The 7500-nt window shown below is 38.5% G+C and overlaps 1 protein-coding gene across 4 annotated transcripts in view; it reads left to right on the top strand.

Annotated features, from left to right (window-relative positions):
* LOC117973632 (delta-sarcoglycan-like) overlaps window positions 1–7500 on the top strand; it is a 101624-nt gene that overhangs the window by 77945 nt on the left and 16179 nt on the right. The gene's annotated exons all lie outside the window — the stretch shown is intronic.

The following is a 7500-nucleotide window of genomic DNA, read 5'->3' as shown; positions in this document are numbered from 1 at the left end:
AGTGCTTGTGGGAGGGATCCATTGTCCAATGCATTGAGTGATTTCAAATACATAATTGAAAAATCTCGGAAGAGCTGGCTTACAAAACCATGGTTTAAGGAAGTGAGTCACAAAACTTTCCAGCGTTAGAAAGGATTCTGCCTTTATTCTTCTTCTTCTAATCATGCAACAGTCTGAGCACTCTGAAAAAAAACTTAATTGGCAACATTGTTACAGCTCCTTCAGGTCTCTTAAATAGTGCTTCGTTTTAGTGGACTGCTGCTGGCACTGCCACTGAAACGAATGCGTGCTAGAAATCCTAATTAGGGCCAAATTACCCAACAGCGTGTGTTCAAGGCTGCAAAACATTGTAAGCCTAATTGAACATGCTGATATTGGGGGAGGATTTTTTTGTTCAGGGCAAAACATTTGTTCATCAAAAGCCTGCTGAGCTTCTGGGAAGCATGTGTGTGTGTTTAAAGTAGCAACACAAATATTGTGGATGATACATTCCTGTTGGTTCGCACTACATCAACACACCAGCGTTATATAAGGGGGTAATGGTCCTCTCTTTGTGCTGAGCTGTCATTTGCATCTGAGTGTTTAGGTGCAAATATATATCATGTATTTATTGTATTGTCTTTGAAATTAATAAAAACATAATACACAAAACAGAGAGACCGCAGTGCTGCAGAGATCTGAAAATTCATCAATATTTATTTAATATAGCGCCTTTCACAATAAATTGCTTCAAAGCGCTTTACATGGACAAAACAGTATATTGACAGCTATACAAACAGTGACAGTAAGCCATAAAAAGCAGAGAATACAATAAAGCAGTCAAAACATAAGACAATAGAAGAAACAGAAACGAGAGAAAGAAAAGCACAATGATTTTATGATAAATGAGATCAATTATTAAAATGTGTCTTTAGTGTGGTTTTAAAAGCTGCAACAGTCAGTGCTTCCCTTCCAGAACTAGGCAGATCATTCCATAGATTAGGGGCCCTGGAGCTGAAGCTCTGCCACCTGTATTCTCCTAAAAATCAGAACTTCAAGAAATAAACACGACTTCAAAATGATGTAAAAGAGGCAAAAACCCTGCAGAAAAACTCCTTCCACTGAAATGCAATATGAGGCAAGTACAGAATCATCATGCTCCTTGCTTTTAACAGTTGTATTGCTAAAATAACTGTAATAACTAGCTTGTTAAAAAAAACAAAACAGTGAACAGCCTTAACAAATGAATATAGTGCATGAAAAGCTAAGGGCTTTATTCAATAAACAGAGTAATTCCTTCTTCTCCAGATGTCCATTTAGCCTAATTAGCAGCCATGCTTAATGTCTCAGGTATGTGGCATTGCATCATGAAACACTGCCTAATTAAAGTCAATTGCACCTCATTAAAGTCAGTAGAAAGAGGCTTATCTAACTTAAAAGGACTTCTGATAATTATTCATTCGGCTGCAGCTGTAAATATATCCCCATAAAGGCAGTAGGCTGTAATGGATTCTTTAAAATCATGTAAGTACATTTAATACTGCAGGTAACTTTCTCCTTAACAGATAGAACAGATAGAACAGAGAGAACATATAGAACAGAGAGAACAGATAGAACAGATAGAACAGAGAGAACAGAGAGAACAGAGAGAACAGAGAGAACAGATAGAACAGAGAGAACAGAGAGAACAGAGAGAACAGAGAGAACAGGGAGAACAGAGAGAACAGAGAGAACAGAGAGAATAGAGAGAACAGATAGAACAGATAGAACAGAGAGAACAGAGAGAACAGAGAGAACAGAGAGAACAGATAGAACAGAGAGAACAGAGAGAACAGATAGAACAGAGAGAACAGAGAGAACAGAGAGAACAGAGAGAACAGAGAGAACAGAGAACAGAGAGAACAGATAGAACAGAGAGAACAGATAGAACAGAGAGAACAGAGAGAACATATAGAACAGATAGAACAGAGAGAACAGAGAGAACAGAGAGAACATATAGAACAGAGAGAACAGAGAGAACAGAGAGAACAGAGAGAACAGAGAGAACAGATAGAACAGGGAGAACAGAGAGAACAGAGAGAACAGAGAGAACAGATAGAACAGGGAGAACAGAGAACAGAGAGAACAGATAGAACAGGGAGAACAGAGAGAACAAAGAGAACAGAGAGAACAGATAGAACAGATAGAATAGAGAGAACAGAGAGAACAGATAGAACAGATAGAACAGAGAGAACAGAGAGAACAGATAGAACAGATAGAACAGATAGAACAGAGAGAACAGAGAGAACAGAGAGAACAGAGAGAACAGGGAGAACAGATAGAACAGATACAACATATTTATTTGGTAGCAGATTTCCAGTCTCTCAAGAAAGCAAAGACTTGATAAAACTGCAAGAGCCCGGTGCAACATCGCAGAAATGAAGCTTCTGTTTTATAGTCTGGTGCAAGCTTGAACAATGCCCTGCAGGAACTCTGAAATCTGTCTGCTGATACCGTCGAGAGATACTTTTATTTCTTTGTAACTTTGGCTTGGGAAATTTAGTTCCATTTTAAAAGTTCACCAACATACAAGCTCCAGCCTCATCAATAACAAGCAGAGCAACTGGATTATTTATAGTAGCTTTTATCGCATCGTTTTCTTGCTCAAAGCTTACATCTTGCATGACTAAACACCATGATTGAGCTTTTTTTTTATCTGCATCAATGCGAATTTTTGTATTTATTAAAGACAATATTTCTACAGTAAAGTCCGCTGAGATATCCTATCTCATTAACAGGGAGCCTGTGTCGGAGGCAGCTGCAGATCAGTTAAAAATGCACAGTCCTTGGCAGGCATACACAATCCAACAATTAAACAGAGGCATGCATTATTCACAACTTGAGAACAAGTACATTTAGACTGCATCCAAATGTCATGCCACAGCACTAGGATTTACCTTATTCTGAATGTCTTGGCTGTACTATAGTGGCACATGATCAAGAAACTCTTAGTTTAGATTAGTTCTCTGAAACTCTCTTTATTTTACTAGCAGGCTGCAGTATTCACTAATTCCTTTCTCAATTGCTTTGCTTTTATAACTTAAAGAAATATTGAAAGGACTAATTTCCTTATCTAAAATAACTGCTGATGTTGAGCTGTCCCTGTTACACTCTTTAGAGAATACATACAATAAAAACTAACAATAATTTACTTGCATGTTGAGTGTCCAGAAATGCAATCTTCACACTTCTAAAATGATTCAATCGGTTACAAAAGAAATACAAAATGTTGGGCGCTAGTAAGTATGTGTCGATTAACAAGTATAACCGAGTCTCTGTAACAGTTATGATGCTTTTTCCAAAGTGACAAAGTGTAATGTTTATGATGTGTACTTCTAGTGTATAAAATGAGCGCCAGAAATGCATTTTTACGTGTCTCTAATTACTGTGTATTTACATGGTAGTTACTTAGTAAATACCTGTGCGCTTACACACACAATTACAATGTTAGTATGCATACTTACAATGTACCTAATGTGTACATCTTTTTGCAAGAATGCAATTGTATCAGAAAATGGTTATGGTTAAGGTTCTATTGGACATTGTGATTGTGTGTAAGCACACAGGTATTTACTTAGTAACTCCCATGTAAACGCACAGTAACTGCATGTAAAGCATCACGCAGGGCCTACCTCTCCGGTGAGCTGACACAGCTGCAGGGAATGGACCGGCAGCAGCACTCACAGTCCTGTCCTGACAGACAAGGCAGGAAACCTCATTAGATGACAACTGCAAATCTGATGAAGAAAATCATCAAAGAGAGTGCAGGTCTAGGCAAAAAACAAAAGGCAATGAATAAATTAGCGAGGCAAGACAGAAAAAAGAGAGAGCAATGTGGTACTCATTCAGCTAAGAGAACTCAGAGGATGCTGAGGCATACAGCATATATATATATATATATATAGTCTCTCATAAGCTAAATGAAATGTCATGAATTAAAATTAAAACAATAACGGTTGGGAACTCATTTAAAAATGGCTCGCCTCTGGCTCTTCAGTAATTGAAACTTTTGAGGCCATGGTTGGCAAATATCTGAATAAATGGTGCAATGTGCTCTCAGTGATCCTTGTAACGTTCAAATGCATTCGAAATTCAATTCCAAGATGTGCATGGCTGCTGTGTAATAAAATTACCTTATGCCTCTTTTTTTTTTGCAATATTCATAATTAAAGCTGCTTAATTAGCCTCAAGTATATCCCATTAACACACTGAAGAGTTCATTTAATGGCACAGTTAATAATCACAACAGGGTTCACTTTACTGGAAGGGCTCAAAAAAATCAGTGTTTTATGAGTTCAGCACAAATAAGATGGACAAAATGTAGAATTTCTTTCGCTACGTACATTTCAATGAACTTCTTTTTTTGCTGTAGTTTACACATAAATATCCACGTTAAATAAATCCCATAAAGAGCAGAAATGCTCAGACGTTGGTCTCATGCCAGCTTATAATGACCATTAGGCATCCCGGCTTTCCAATTTTAGATGTATGTTTGCTTTAATGCTTGCCTGTGCTTACCCATGCTTTCACTGTGCTTTATTACACTTTGCTGTGCTTCACCATGCTTTCACTGTGCTTTATTACACTTTGCTGTGCTTCACCATGCTTTCACTGTGCATTATTACACTTTGCTGTGCTTCACCATGCTTTCACTGTGCTTTATTACACTTTGCTGTGCTTCACCATGCTTTCACTGTGCTTTATTACACTTTGCTGTGCTTCACCATGCTTTCACTGTGCTTTATTACACTTTGCTGTGCTTCACCATGCTTTCACTGTGCTTTATTACACTTTGCTGTGCTTCACCATGCTTTCACTGTGCTTTATTACACTTTGCTGTGCTTCACCATGCTTTCACTGTGCTTTATTACACTTTGCTGTGCTTACCCATGCTTTCACTGTGCTTTATTACACTTTGCTGTGCTTCACCATGCTTTCACTGTGCATTATTACACTTTGCTGTGCTTCACCATGCTTTCACTGTGCTTTATTACACTTTGCTGTGCTTCACCATGCTTTCACTGTGCTTTATTACACTTTGCTGTGCTTCACCATGCTTTCACTGTGCTTTATTACACTTTGCTGTGCTTCACCATGCTTTCACTGTGCTTTATTACACTTTGCTGTGCTTCACCATGCTTTCACTGTGCTTTATTACACTTTGCTGTGCTTCACCATGCTTTCACTGTGCTTTATTACACTTTGAAGTGCTTTTACTGTCGGAAACTTTTAGAAGCGGAGCACCTTACTATTGTGAGCAAAATGATGGAGTTGGGGATACTGCCCCAAATGCCATAATTACAATTCTATTTATATCTGTACCGAGTACATGGCTCCAGTGCTGGTAATGGTAAAACTAAAATGAAACATGATTGTGTATATGTGGTATACCCTTTACTGTACATGATTGTGTATATGTGGTATACACTGCCAACCTTTACTGTACTTGTTGAATATAATGGATTTCTCTGACAAAAATTATAGATTCCAGAGACTGCTCATATGAAGTTGAAAATGTCACAGCTGGGCTCATTTTTAACATTTCTCAAACTCAATTTTGGTATCTTATTTTCATCATAGACTCTGTCTATCTTCGATCTCAAGTCTGTCTTCCACAGTCTCGGCTGAAACAAGCGTTGAAAAGAAATAATGAATCAATTGAATTTGCAGGGGCCTTTAAAACCCCATTAACAAGAGGCAGCAACAAATGCCTATCTCAGAAAGAAATCCGTGCTTCATTGTGATTTACAACAAAGGAAAACACACTGATGGGCTCTAAAGAAAGCCTTACTGCTAACGCTTTCATATGGCTTTGTTAACCAAGGCTTTATTTATTACTAGTGCAAAAGGTCAAGATCAACGATGGAAAAACTGATTGATCTGTCCAAATAGGCTTCATAATAATGAATTATACTTTATACCATCTACAGTTTATTTCTGACCTTTTTAATATCCTGTCATTTGTTGGGTTTTTAATTATTATTATCTAATGCTAATTCTGCTTATAGCACTATTTACCAGGTTTACCACCTAATGTAAACCATTGTGCAAATGTGCATGATATAAAGTATCTGTTTCATATCTATAAATAATGTTAGAAAATGCATTGATATTCTTGATGGCTAGAAGGTGGGACGTCCTCAGTGGACACTAATCCTGATCACATCAACTACCACACAATCCAGCACAATTGGCAGTTGGCACCAGTCCCCTTTGTAAGCAGTCTTAAGCCCCATTTCCATCTGCACCATGAAACCAGTGTGTAAAACTCAACCTCATCTTATTCCAGTATCAAAGTGGGACTGCAGCCAGACATTTGAAACCTGACTCTCGTGTCCTTCATCAGGTAACTGCCACCACCAGTGGGAGCTGCGGGAGATTGAGTTCTGCCAGCCCGCGATCATGATTGGGGCTGGCAGTCCTACTGAAATAGTCTTGATGTCGATCTGCTGCTGGTAGAAATGAACGAGTCTGATTTGAAATTGCTTTCAAGTCAGTCCCAGCGGCAGATGGAAGCATAGCTCCCACACTTAGCAGCAAACCGTGATTATGCATTCAGGCATGGAGACTTCTCTCATCCCCTGAGAGGGGGGTCCCTCCAAGCCAGGCTTCAAGGCACGCTCAAGAGGAAATGTATGGAAGCACAAATGGGATCTATATTTAAAAACAAAAAGAACAGACCAGCAGAAGCCTAGTGATTGAGAAAGTTAATGAGGTTCATGTTTTTAAGAAGCAGCAGCTTCAGTGAAATGTCACTGCCTGTCCTCCAGGGCTGGATTCTCTCCACTGATCGCTGTGTGATTCTGACTGATGAGTGGCTGCAGTTCCACTCACCAAGCTGGATGTCTGCTGCAGGAAGCCACTTAGTTAACTTCAAAACCTGTAAAGAAAAAGAAAAAAAAAGCATACAGCCAACTGACTTTCACAGAGACATTTATAATGATTCGGTTCCTTTTTGTGACTTAACATACGTGTTTTTGTTTTTTTCAGAATGCATGCTTTGTAGAGATTCTTAGGTTCTTTAAAGGCACATGACAGATGTTTTGTACAATATACTGTTTGTAACAGGATGCCCCTAAATGCAGTTTCTGCAGGTGATATTTCAGCTTGAAGGACAATGTGTCTATTAAAAGATTTAGGATTCTCAACCCAGCAGCAATGCAATTTATAAAGAAATGCTATCACTGCTGCATTGTCTGAGATAAACGTTTTAATTAAGATGCTTCGCTCATTAAGCATTGTCTGAACCACTTGCACTGACTTCTAATACAGAGGCAATTGTATCGCTTCTGAAATTCCAGAATTCTGTGCGAAAAACTAAAGCATGTGAACCTGTACTTCAGCCATGTGTCACTAAATACATTCAGGATATACCAGCTGACTGTCTGCAAGTCTGACAACATTACTCTTCAGATATTGATCTGGACAAGGTTTGAAAGCAGATTTTTAGTCTGGAGAATGCAATAAAGTCTGCAATTATAA

Source organism: Acipenser ruthenus, chromosome 22, assembly GCF_902713425.1.
Source record: "Acipenser ruthenus chromosome 22, fAciRut3.2 maternal haplotype, whole genome shotgun sequence".
NCBI lineage: Eukaryota > Metazoa > Chordata > Actinopteri > Acipenseriformes > Acipenseridae > Acipenser > Acipenser ruthenus.
The sequence above is the reverse complement of the archived record's forward strand: the minus strand, read 5'-3'. Positions and strand labels throughout refer to the sequence as shown.